This window comes from Solanum pennellii, chromosome 1 (assembly GCF_001406875.1).
Source record: "Solanum pennellii chromosome 1, SPENNV200".
In the NCBI taxonomy this organism is placed as follows: Eukaryota; Viridiplantae; Streptophyta; class Magnoliopsida; order Solanales; family Solanaceae; genus Solanum; species Solanum pennellii.
The window spans coordinates 38,296,051-38,308,531 of NC_028637.1; positions in this window are offsets into that span (position 1 = coordinate 38,296,051).

Consider the following 12,481-nt stretch of genomic DNA (forward strand, 5'->3'; position numbering starts at 1 on the left):
TCAACTCAACCGCAACTCTAGCCAGTCTTCATCACGTCAGATCTCAGGGTGAGCTATTGCTTCTAGCTTGGACTGGATCTTCTTCTTCATGTCTTGATTCCTTGAAGTTCCGGCATGGACTAGCTGTTTATTTATTTTAGCTTCCTAGATATTCTTAGATTTACTAATTTAAGGATAGATGTTCTTGTGGTGATGACTTCCAGATTTTGGGGAATGATAAGTATTAAATTTTAGAAATTATTAATTGATTCCGTTAATGAGTTTTAAGTCTTCCGCATTATATTCTGTTTTATTATGGTTGAAATGTTGGGGTTTAGATTGGTTGGTTCGCTCACATAGTAGGATAAATGTGGGTGCCACTCGCGACCCGTCTTGGGTCGTGACAACAAGACATTAAAGCACTGTATTCATATGTTTTTTTTTTCTTATTTCATATATGAAAACCCAACTAAAACTTATTTTTCCTATTCATTATTGTTCTTTTGCCATGTGGTGGATTGTAAAAAACATGATAGGATTACTCAACAAAATATTTTTATAAATGTCTAGTTTCATTTATTATAAATACCTTACTTATTAACTAGTATTTATTAAGATGATTATATATCTTACAATTTTTTTGTTGTGTAACAAATTGTTACAAACATTTGTTGACCGATAGTCTTGAATGTAGATTTAGAAACTTCTAGATCCGTTCATTTAATTAGATTTATTTTTCTCTATATATATAAAGAGAAAACACACAATAATTTACATGTACGAGTCTTCATTTCTCTCTATGTCTGAGCTTGTAAACATAGACAAATATTAACTATTAGTTCTTGATTTTTTTTTTTTTGGGTGGAAATTCAAGAACTACTCACTCTTTCCTTCTTTTTACAGGTAAACTATTTTAAATCAATTGCTTCTCCATTGTTTCATAAAATTGTTGTAACTATTTTTTACATTTGTTCTTTGGAGGAAACTAATTTATGCATACATGTTATATATATATATATATATATATATATAAACATATATATATATATATATATATATTCATTTCATTTTGTTTTAATTGTTTTTGTATTTGTAAATTAGTACATTTTTCTTGTAATATTTCCATTATATGTTGTATTCTATGTCCTATTGACCATTTTGCTTGAGGGTTTTGTGTTACTCCTTCAAAACCTTTAATAGAGTCTAAAACTTCTATCCATGTCTGAACAACACCATTTTTTTTACCATGAATTACCACATAATATTTAAATCTATTTTCTTTATTTTTGCTGGTAAAATAGGAGAAAAGCCTCTAAAGTATTGGGAAAATAATCATGAAGTATGTAAGTTAGATATAATAAACCCAGAATATATAATAAAAACAGCCTCAATAGAAGCTACAAATCAAGATCTAGAAGATTTTAGAATATATATATACATATACACACACACAAACATATATATGTATGTATGTGATCATGTATATAAACCCTTATTTTTCTTTTTAATCGATGTTTCTATTATGACTTCGGAATTCGAGGATTTTGTTATCTTGCTGAGTTCATGTCGATTATTTTTGGGTTTGAAGCTTTGATTTTGAGATTCTGTTAAATATTTTGTGGTTAATTATTTTACAAAGTGTCATTTTTCTAGTGTAAATTTTGAAACTTCTATAATCATAAAATGGTATCTACTACTTTTCAGTGTTGAATCATTAAAGAATGAAGATTAAGGATATATCTCACCGAGTTGTTGAATCTTTATTATGTTTCGAAGAAATAAATTTACATGGAGATATTGTTTAGTCGCCAATACCCTTGTGATCACTATCGGCTCAATGCTTATTAAAATAAGGAACATGCCTTAGGCCCCCAATTTTAAGGGGCCTCAATTTTACCCCAGAAATAATTTTTGTGTTAATTTTTCTTAGAAAGAAATAACTGTTTATGATAAATGTATCATTTTTATAAAAGAAAATTTATTTATTCTCCTTAACCTCAATCACGTAGAAGAAAACAAGAAAATGTTGTTTGTCTTCTTACATTCTTTTCGCTTAAACTCATATTATTATATTTTAAATCCCCTTTATACTCTATGTTAAGTTACAATAATACTCTGTCTAAAATATAAACTAGTAGTAAAATGTGTTGAATAAAGTGAATTGCCTATCTAGATTGACCTTTTTATGTGTTTCTAAACAAAAAAAAGTTTATAAGCAATTTTTTCAAACTTAATATCCTTTAGTCTTTTTGAATGAATTACATTAGTAAAGTAATCAGGTGGAAGGGGTCCATAGAAAAAAAATTGTCTTCTTTTTTTCTTTTTTCTATTTTTCGTTTAGATAGAGAAGATTTGAAATAAAGGGTACACTCACTAGAATATTTGCTTTGAGCTTTTTGGTTGCCTACTCTCTTGAAACCTCTTTGCTTGCGGGGGCAAGAGTTGAAAGAGCTCTAGCTGCACTGTTATTTTCCTGAATATAGACCTTTGCCTTACAATTCACAAAATTGTCCAATTATTAGCAACTTCAAACGTAATAGCTTCCGAGAATGCTTTATCTTTGTTTATTCATACTTGTCCAAATTAAAAATCCTAGCCTCTTCACTCCCTTTTCTCCTGAATGGCTGAGATAGCCACTGCATGATACAACTAAGCAGGAGTTAAACAACATCTAGTCTAGTTTTCTTATTGCTCGAGACCTCCAGTATAGCGTTGCTTTGGCAAATTCAAGTATTAGCCAAGATGGAGTGGAGTATTACCTTTAGCGGCGACTATTATTGATTTTAGTTTGCCATGAATACCTACCTTTAGCGGCGACTGGCAGTTTCACTTTCCACAAATAAAATAATAAAATTCAACCGGTGTTTCGTAAACCAGCTCAAGGGTTTGAGGAGATTCGTTCATTTACAAAATTCTTCATATTCTGAACTCTGATCTCTTCAGTTTTATTGTTAAAACAACAATGTTTGTTCATTTAATTTTCGTTTTGGAGTTAGTGAAACAAACACTAATTTCTTGCTACATCAGTTAAGGTCTTACAAGTTTGTTCACCCATGCCACTTTGTCGAGTTATAGCATGACTATATGGATTAATTTGCATTAACAAAATCTAATCACAAAATAAAACAATTCATGAAAGGATATTTGGGTGAAAAAGAAGGGGTGAAATAAGTACATACACCAAAAATCAAAATAATCCAAAGGAAACAAGAGTTTCAACATAATATATATTGAATATATTTCTACTTGGAGACTTTAATACCAAGGTTACGATCCTATAGGCTCAAGTTACCCAAATTCAAGAAAAAGTTCATGCAACCACTTATGATGTCTTCCAGTTTGAACAAAATTATCCAAAGGCAACAGACATTCAACATAACTATAAATGTCGTGGATTATGTTTTCCTTTGGAAGCTCCTTGATTTTTAATTCTCTCCAACTCTTTCTTGTTACATCATAACAGAAACAACGGACAACACTTGAACTTAAGTTCAATACAAATACAATCTCTCCATCACTAGGAGTGGGGGATGATATAAATATAGATTTTTGCTCATTCCATATCAAGGGAAAGCGAATGATATGTCTGTTTTATTGTTTTCTTTGAGTCTGCTCTAAAATCCACATGTCCATGTATTCATTTCACCTTATATAATTATAATCTATGATTTCTAATTTACCCTTCACCTCTATCATCTCGTGACAGTACGACTGCGACTGCGACTGCGACAAAAATGCTTTCCACAATGCAATAATTTCATAATTTTCAGATTTAACATCAAATGTAACAATAGAAGATTTGTAACCATTTATAAAAGGCTCATAGATGACCTGATAGATAACTCAACTAATGCAAACAACCGGGCTACTAGTTGGAGCACAAGAGAAAACGTGTTCAATCTCTCTCCATGATCTGTCTATGCCTAAAATAAAAATTCAGTATTTTAGGTATCTTTCTTGTGCATGATATTTTGTCGAGACAACTTTGTACTTGTTTTGTTTTGGCTCAAAACCTAACGAATAGTTAGACCAATAAATATCTTTATTTGGATGGGGCAAAAATCTTACTTATTTTGTGTTGGGATTGAAAACATGGAGAGTTGATGATGTCCAACCACAAAATAAATCCTTAACGGATGAATTGAACGAATAATATGTATGGACATGATTGTTGAATTTATTAAAGAGGAAATGTCATTTGCAGTCCCTATGTTATTGTGTAAATCCACTTCTAGTCCATGTGATATTTGACTGTGCATATTTAACCTTGAATTAACTAGACTGAGCGATTTTGATCTAATCACTAAGAAATATTAACTTCGTTAACGGTCTTTATTAACGGAAAGGGATATTTTGATATTATTAATTATTTGATATCCTACTTTATTTATTGTCTAATAAAATAATTCTTTTATCATTTAAATTTAGTTACTCTAGGTTCATGTGCTAGCATACTGTCAGAATTATCGTGGCTTGCATTTACTTTTACTTTTTTTCTTCATTTCTAATTTCCCTCTCTCTCTGTCTCTCATAGAATCACATTAAAATATATTAGTGTATTTTTCTCTCCTTTCTTATCTCTTTTTGTCTCTGAAAAATAAAATGGACAGCTCCTAAAAATTGATTTAACTAAAAGAAAATATACTATGGAGATCATCTTGGAATAATTTTTGTTTCAATTGAATTAAGTTTTGAGATTTCTTCTCAGTTCTTCTTCAACTCAAGATATGAGCTAAGTCTTTTTGATTTCTCCTTATCGATTCGGTCAAGCAAGTTTGGTTCTTCAACTTACATATTTGAAGGTTTTATTTTCTTCTTTAAGTATAAATTTTGTGTTCATGACAACTCTAATTAAGTTCATGTGATGAGTATGGGTGTGATGAATTAATTTGGGAAATCACTTTTTCTATTTCCTAAATCTATTTGTATCCCTTTTAAAATTGTAGTAACACCTTTTGAAGGTGCTGAAAACGAAAGGTATGAGCCTGCAGGTCCAATAATTGCATTACCTCTCGGATTTCAACATGATCCTTGTCGTTTGCGAAGGTATCTTTCATTTTGTAGTATTGCATATTGATTACTAGTGAAATTAATAGTTATTAACATTCAACTTTCATATCTCACTAAAAATCAGTAAATTGTGGTTAAGTGTGAAGTTTGCATTGTTTCTGTTGTACTCGAGTGAAATTATTTATCTTGACTGCGACGAGACAATATGCATTTCAAAATGTTGGTACTATATTGACTTGTAAAGCGTGATAGTGAAAAAAACTGATTCTAGATATTAACTTATTTAAATTGTCTGATGTAAGATTGTTATATGGGTTTTGCATTAACTAGAACTCATAGATGATTAGCCTCTCATCTCCTTCCTTGCAATATCTAGTGGTGGAGATTGAGAATGAAGTTTAATTCAGTTTTCCACATGAGATAGCTTGTAAATGGGATGATGACAATTTTATTTTGTATCGTCTATGGAGGGATTCTCAAGAGAAGGAATTTGAGTCAACTAAGAGACTCAATTCTAAGGATGCTGAAACATGACTTTATAATTTAGTATTTTTTTTTTTATATTAGAAGCAGGGAAATGGTTAGGAAAAAAAGGTAGATTAATTCAATAACTTTGTGTATTTATGATTTTGTGTATGAGTACGAATTGTAAATTAAGAATTTTAGAGTTGAGATCAAACACAAAGTTTGTTAAAAATAAATAAGAAAACGAAGACATATAAAATGGGGGTATAATGTACAAGTACACCCTCAACCTACGCCCGAAATCTTAGAGACGCACTTATACTATACTATTGTCCTATTATCCCCCTGAATTTATTTTACTAATAATTTTCTACCCCTTTTCGGCCTACGTGGCACTATCTTGTGGGCTCAACACTGATTCACTTTTTTTTTAAGATAGTGCCACATAGGCCTAAAAGGGGTAGAAAATTAGTTATAAAATCAGTTCAGGGGATAATAGGACCTTAGTATAGTATAAGTGTGTCGCTGGAATTTCGGGTACAGGTTGAGGGGATACTTGTGCATTTTTCCTAAAATAGGAAAATACTAAACATACAGTATTAATGGAAATATTAGTAGTTATGTTGGTTGACTACCTGAAAATTGTTGATGAGAGTTCGATTTCCCACATCGGGATCTCCTTCCTCATTTTCCTTTTCAATAACAATTAAAAAATAATGTTAAAATAAATCATACAAAGAAAAATCAAATCATTCAACATTCAATGAACAAATAAATAGAGTTACCCCATTTAACTGGTATTTAAATAATTTGGATCATATTTTGTGATATCTTCATCTTCATTCCTTTTCTGGACAATTGTTGAGGAAACATCCTCTCAGGGTTACGTATATTCATTCAAAATTTCATTGTAAATGGATAGTTCAGAAAAAGAAGAAGAAAATGAAAAAAGAAACTCTGTAATGACAAGAACAAGCGAGCTAACTTGGAGGTTTTTCGGGCTTTTGGCTGAAAGGGGGAGAAATACGAAAGTTGGGCGACAATTTGAGAAGATAAAAGAATTAGGGCTTAGAAAAAAGGAATACTAGGTGACTTGTTTAAATAGAATGAAAGGTGAAGTTTACGAGGATCACGCACACACACACGCGCACACACACACGCGCGCACACATGCGTACGCACATACACACACACACACACACACAATAACAAGGTAGGTCATGATCGACATGCCTGCCTGGCAGCTACACTATTTTTCCTTTCTTAATGATTTTTGTTTTAATTTGTCTGTCTTGTTTTTTCATTTTTTAAATATTTAAAAAAATATGTAATATATACAATAAATAATAATAATTACCAACTTAAAATACTTGTAAAAAAATATAAAAATTGATTGATTCATAAAATTAATATATCTACGTCAAATAAAATGGGATAAAAGAAGTAACATATATTATTTAATTTGAAAACTACATAGAAAGTATTGTAAATCTCCATAATTAACAACGTTTGATTGACTTTTGAAATTTTATTTGTGCTAGATACATCTGGATAACAGAAGTAATATATATTATTAAACTTTTTCAATGATGAGTATACGATGATGATGATGATGTTGTGCCTCCCCATATGATAATTAGATAAAGAGTTTCGAGAAGAATGATGGCTATTTTAGTTTGTATCGTCTATGGAGGGATTCTCAAGAGAAGGAATTTGAGTCAACTAAGGGACTCAATTCTAAGGATGATCGATTTTACCGAAACATGACTTGATAATTTAGTCTCTTTTTTCGTATTAGAAGCAGAGAAATAATGAGGGGAAAGAGGAAGTTAAAAAACAAAAAAAATGTTCTTTTTTTTCATTGTAAATGTGACACTGATGAAATATCAATTCAATAACTTTGTGTCTTTATGATTTTGTGTATTAGTACGAATTTCAAATTAAGAATTTTCGAATTGAGATCAAACACAAAGCATATTAAAAATAAATAAGAAATATAAAAGACATATAAAATGGGAAAAGACTAAACATACAGCATTAAGGAGAATTTTCGTAGTTAAGTTGGTTGATTACCTGAAAAATTGTTGACGAGAATTCGATTCCCCACATTGTAATCTCCTTCCTCATTTTCCTTTTCAATAGGAATTAAAAGATATTGTTAAAATAAATGATACAAAGAAAAATCAAATCAGTCAACATTCAATGAGCAAATAAATAGAGTTTCCCCATATAACTGTATTTAAATAATTTGGATCATATTTTCTGATATTTTCATCTTCATTCCTTGTCTGGACCATTGTTGAGGAAACATCCTCTTAGGGTTACGTATATTCATTCAAAATTTCATAGTAAATGGATAAGTGTGAAAAAGAAGAAGAAAATGAAAAGGAATTCAGAAATGACAAGAACAAGCGAACTAACTTGAAGGTTGTTCGTGCTTCTGGCTAAAAGGGAGAGAAATAGGAAAGTTGGACAGCCATTGGAGAAAGTAAAAAAAATTAGGGCTTAGAAAAAAAGGAATATTGGGCGACCTTTTTAAATAGAATGAAAGACGAAGTTTACGAGGATCACGCATGCACGCGCATATGTAACACGCACGCACGCATGGACAAGCATGCACGCGAGCACCCTGACGCATACGCGCACGCACACACAATAACCAGGTAGGTTATGATTGACATGCCTACCTGACAACTACACTATTTTTCCTTTTTTTATGGTTTTTTGGTTTTAATTTGTTTGTCTTGTTTTTTTAATTTTTTTAAATATCTAAAAATTATGTAAGATATACTACAAATAATGATAATTACCAACTTAAAATACTTGTAAAAAATATAAAAAATTCGATTGATTCATAAAATTAATATATCTATGTCAAATAAAATATGATAAAACAAGTAACATGTATTATTGAATTTGAAAAATACATAGAAAGTATTGTAATCTCAATAATTAACAATATTTGATTGACTTTTGAAATTCTATTTGTGCTACATACATAGGGAAAAGAGAAGTAACACATATTATTAAACTTTTTTGAAGATGAGTACACTGATGATGATTATATTTTTGTGCCTCCCCATATGATAATTAGTTAGAGAGTTTCGAGATGAATGATGGAAATTTTAGTTTGTATCGTCTATAGAGGGATCCTCAAGAGAAGGAATTTGAGTCAACTAAGGACTCAATTCTAAGGATGATTGATTTTACCGAAACAAAACTTCATAATTTAGTCTCTTTTTACGTATTAGAAGTAGAGAATGGTTACGAAATAGAGGTTGATAGAACAGAAAAAAATGTTCTTTTTTTTTCATTGTAAATGTGACACTGATGGAATATCAATTTAATAACTTTGTGTATTTATGATTTTGTGTATTAGTACGAATTTTAAATTAAGAACTTTAGAATTGAGATCAAACACAAAGCTTGTTAAAAATAAATAAGAAGACGAAGACATGTAAAATGGCAAAAGACTAGACATTACGTATTATGGAGAATTTTAGTAGTTAAGTTTGTTGACTACTTGAAAAATTATTGACGAGAGTTCGATTCCCCACATTGTAATATCTTTCCTCGTTTTCCTTTTCAATAACAATTAAAAAATAATTTTAAAATAAAACAAAGAAAAATCAAATCATTCAACATTCAACGAGTATTTATATAATTTGTATCATATTTTGTGATATCTTCATCTTCATTTTTGTTTGATAATTTTTGAGGAAACATCCTCTCATGGTTACGTATATTAATTCAGAATTTCATAGTAAATGGGATAACTGAAAAAAAGAAGAAGAAAATGAAAAAAGATATTCAAAAATGACAGGAACAAGCGAACTGACTTGAAGGCTGTTCGGGCTTTTGGCTAAAAGGGGGAGAAATAGGAAAGTTGGGCGGCAATTGGAGAAAGTAAGAAACAATAGGGCTTAGAGAAAATGAATAGTGGGTGACATCTTTAAATAGAATGAAAGGCGAAGTTTACGAGTATCACGCACACACATACATGTGCGCACAGATGCACACACATATCCACGCGTGCGCACACGCGCGCACACACACACAAACACACACACACACACGCACATGCGCGCACACATGACACCCCCCCATACACACACAATAACGAGGTAGGTCATGTTCGACATGCGTGCCTGACAACTGCACTATTTTTGCTTTTTTGATGGTTTTTATGTTTTTATTTGTTTGTGTTTTTTTTTTAAATTTTTAAATATTTAAAAATTATGTAATATATACTATAAATAATGATAATTACCAACTTAATATACTTGTAAAAAATATATTAAAAATTTGATTGATTCATACAATTAATATATCTATGTCAAATAAAATGGGATAACATATGTAATATGTATTATTTGATTTGAAAACTACCTAGAAAGAATTTTAAATCTCTTTAATTAACAACATTTGATTGACTTTTGAAATTCTATTTGTGCTACATACATCGGGATAAGAAAAGTAACATATATTATTAAAAATTTATATAAACAAAGTACTATAAATATTATAATCAAAAGAAGTAACCTGTTCTCCTGATATTTAAGTTGAAAACTACATAGAAAGTATTGTAAATCTCAATAATTAACCATATTTTATTAAATATTAAAATTCTATATGTGCTACATACATTGGGACAAGAGAAGTAATATATATTATTTTAAAAATATCGAAAAATACTATAAATTACAATAATTAAAAACTTCAAAATATTTAAAGTCAATTGAATTGACTATATAAATTATATCTATGTCACCTAAAGTGACACAAAAAAATAACAGATATTGAGTCTGTGCTAACACAGACACTTGTGACTATTGTTATAGCTAAGGCGTCATGTTTATTCACAGGAGATATCTGTATTTTTGAGTTAAATTTACATATTTATTAGGTGTTGTCGATTCATATAAATACTCCAACTGAAAATTTTGAGTAAACAAAAAAATCTTTCGACAAAAAGGTTAGATCATGGCTTAAAATTTTGTAGATATTAGAAAACTCACAAAAAATTTAGGGGAAATGGTATGATATATCCCTCAATTTTCCATTTGGAGTTGATATGCCTTTGTTATGAAAGTGATTCATATATACACTTATCGTTATACAAAAGACTCACATATATCCCTACTGTTACAAAATGAGATCATATATACCCTTCATTTAACATAAGTGAGTAAATTAGCTGTAATTATATTTTCGACTTTTAATTTTAAAAAAGTTCATGTGGGGGTATATGTGATCCTTCTAGCAACATTCAAGGTATATTTTAATATTTTAGATACATAAATTGCTTTTTGACGTCTTTGATTATCATTATTTAAATTTCTTATTTTTATTTAATTTTTTACTTTCATTCCTTGGTGTAAAGAAAAAAACTAAAACTAATTTTTTGTGGCTATATTATAATTTCATACTTTTTTTACAATATAGTTATTTAGTTTTTGTATTCGAAAAATGATTGGGCTGTATATGGTGAGTGTACAAGAAAATTAGTAAAACATGAATTAATTTGACCATCATAATAATAAATTTAATGGGAAAAGGACAAATATACCCCAAACTATCATAAATAGTATACATATACCCTCCGTCATACTTTTGGGACATTTGGGCGCTCTAAGCTATCACCTTTAGATAACTTAATTTTCAACTAAGAAGTTATCACATTGCCCACTAAATCAACTAGCTCCTGGATGGCTTAGAATTTGACTAAGCAGCAAACAATGTAGCCCATTAAATCAGTTAGACTCATTTAATTTAGACTTTTACAACGGACACAAGATGTGAATCCTTTGTAGATTAGGAAAAAGTTTACAATGAAAGTACAGAAGATATAATCCTAAAACAATTAGACAACTTCAGCTCACTACTAAAAAAGCAGTGTTTAGCGACGGATATTAGTGACGAACGCTATTCGATCACTATATAACGATTGATTTGCAACAGAATTATAATTTTGTTAAAAAATGACAAATAATTTTTTGAGTAATAATATAGCGACAGATTGACAACGAAATATTTATTGTGTCGCTAAATGTTAGCGCACAATTTTGGCGCCTAATATTTTCTATGAATTTAGTAATAAAGTACAGGTGACAAAATTAATAAATATCGGGCAACAAAATTAGTGACCAAAAAAATGTTGCTAATTTTTTTGATATATTATTATAAAATTTATATTGCATAGTGACGGAAATATTGTCCCATTTTTTTTTTAAAATAAATACATTTATTTGAAATAATATTAAAATTCATCAGTAAATCAGTTGAAAAATATTTTAAAAGACATATATTTTAGGGAACAAATTCATTTAAACATTTTCAACCTCCCGCTCCAAAGAAGCCTCTCTCAAGCTCTATCTCCATTGAAGCTTTCCTTGTCTCGCTCCAAGCTCCGTTAAAGTTTTCCAAGTTTTGCTGCAAGCTCCATTTAAGCTTTCCAAGTCTCCAATGCTAGCTTTCCAAGTCTCCATTGTAAGTTCAATCTCCCATCTCGATTTCAATTTCGTTTAGCTCTCCATCTCAATAGGGATGTGGTATTCTCAAAATGGGTAGTTTAAACTTTTCTTTCTGCACAATAAGAACCCCAACTCATTTCTGCATTTGGATGTTAGATTTGCTTGATTTGGGTATCAGTGGCTTCAATTGAAAAAATCATTGTTTTGTTGTTAAACCCGTCTTCTGAAAATAGAGATTGTGGTGGTTCTGTCACGACCCAAAACCGAGCCGCGACTGGCACCCACACTTACCCTCCTATGTGAGCGAACCAACCAATCTAAACCTTAACATTTCAATTTAATATCAACAGAAAGTACTGCGGAAGACTTAAACTCATTAATAAAAATCAATTCAATAACTTCTAAAATTCAACATCTATTATTCCCCAAAATCTGGAAGTCATCACCACAAGAACATCTATGATCAAATTACTAAACTAAGAGTATTCTAAGAAGCTAAAATAAACAAAAGCTAGTCCATGCCGGAACTTCAAGGCATCAAGACATGAGGAAGAA